Source organism: Piliocolobus tephrosceles, chromosome 5, assembly GCF_002776525.5.
Source record: "Piliocolobus tephrosceles isolate RC106 chromosome 5, ASM277652v3, whole genome shotgun sequence".
Lineage (NCBI taxonomy): Eukaryota > Metazoa > Chordata > Mammalia > Primates > Cercopithecidae > Piliocolobus > Piliocolobus tephrosceles.
The window spans coordinates 158,883,574-158,885,492 of NC_045438.1; the positions used below are offsets into that span (position 1 = coordinate 158,883,574).

Genomic DNA, 1,919 nt, shown 5'->3' on the forward strand with positions numbered 1-1,919 from the left:
ATAGGCCCCATTGTGTGATGTTCCCCTTCCAGAGTCCAAGTGTTCTCATTGTTCAGTTCCCACCTATGAGTGAGAACATGCGGTGTTTGGTTTTCTCTTCTTGTGATAGTTTGCTAAGAATGATGGTTTCCAGCTGCATCCATGTCCCTACAAAGGACGCAAACTCATCCTTTTTTATGCTGCATAGTATTCCATGGTGTATATGTGCCACATTTTCTTAATCCCCGGTGCTCTACACGTTCAGAGAAACTTCTCTAGTAATAAACTATAGAAATGATCCCTGAAAGTATAGTCTTGCAAACCGGTTTTATCAGCAAGGTCTGTATGATCTGTAACTTGTGCCGACTTCCTATCTCATCCTGTGACTTAGAATACCTTAACCGTCTGGGAATACAGCCCAATAGGTCTCAGGCTCATTTTACCTAGCCCCTATTCAAGATGGAGTTGCTTTGGTTCAAACACTTCTGACAAATGGATTCAAAGAATTATCAAAAAAAAAAAAAACTAAATAATTTTACTAGTACAGATATATCTATTAATTCTAGTTATTCTTCTAATAATTAGAACTAAAATGACTCACGCAATGTTCACGTAGGAACACCAACCTTTAATCCCCATGTCTAATGCCATATTTAATGACTATTGAATATCCTCATTAAAATTCATATTCAGCTATTACCTGAATTATAGTTGTTCTCCCACCACACCTGTATTCTGATGAGTCAATACGCACACCCGTGTACGTCCACCTCTGTGAGAACAGTTGCTACTGGTGATATACTCTTCCATAATAGAGACTTCTTTTTTCCCCCAGGCGAGGGTTGATGCCTGGCAGCAAATACACATTCGGCAAAAAGCCACAGAATGTGTCTGCTTTTGATCCTCTGGGAATTATTCTACTGCCTGCTGAAGCAAAAGGTGCCTGGGCAGGTTGGCAGCTGCAAATCTACTGTTCACAAAATGTTGGAATTGCAGCTACTAGAAGCCCTGAAAGGTTCTTAATACAAAATTGTACTTAGTAAATTTTATTTAGGTTCTGAACTCCAAGAAATAACCCCAGAAGCTGGGAGTACCTTTGCTGTTTTCTTTTTCTTTTGTTTTGTTTTTTAATTCTGTGATCAGGCTGGAGTTTTTGGAGCACCTCGTTTGAGTCCAAAGGGGAGCAACAATCCATGTGTCAGTCCCGTGACGGAGAGGCACAGAATTTCTTGGGGATTGATGACTGACTGAACTTTGTTCAATTCAAAGTAGCAAACAACCCCAGTAGATTAATCCCAAGAAAATGCCCTGATACTTACCATTGATTTTAAAAGCTGAGGAAAAATATACACCTCTTATGATTTGTTTATGTATGCAAAGGTTCCATTTTTTCTTATTAGTAGTAATAATGATAGGCTCCCACGGTGCTTTTGTGATATATGTTATTTGCCCTTCAGGTTCCTTTATGCAGAACAAGAGGAAGTACACTGATTTGCATTGACTTCCCATGGCAGTTCTATAGGCAAGGGGATTTTTTCACATCTCTGTGGGAAGTACAAGATCTCTCTGAGAATGGAATGTCTAAGGAATTACTACCCTGTATGGTGGCCAATCAGATTTCCTGAATAATTGCTCAACATTCCATTTGCCTTATTACATTGTGCATCATTTTAATTTCCTCCAGGTAATCATATGACAGATCTCTCACACACATAAGGCACTCGTTTTTTCCTGTGCAACAACTACAAACAAAGAGCACGCAGTTCAAGGGGAGAAAACAAAAATGGAAGAGTCAAAACATATTAAACAAGCTTAATTTGTTTGAACATATTTTATGCTCCTCATCATCCCCAGCGGTTTCCTGTTGTGAAATGGTGCATTTTGTTTTCAAAGTTACAAACTGGTGATAAAAAGAAGGCATTTTTACTGTAAGGTCACAT

The 1,919-nt window shown here is 38.9% G+C and overlaps 1 pseudogene; it reads right to left on the reverse strand.

The window, feature by feature from the left end:
* Positions 1 to 223: 223 nt before the first annotated feature.
* Positions 224 to 296, reverse strand: LOC111548644 (annotated as a pseudogene).
* Between the last annotated feature and the right edge of the window lie 1,623 nt (positions 297 to 1,919).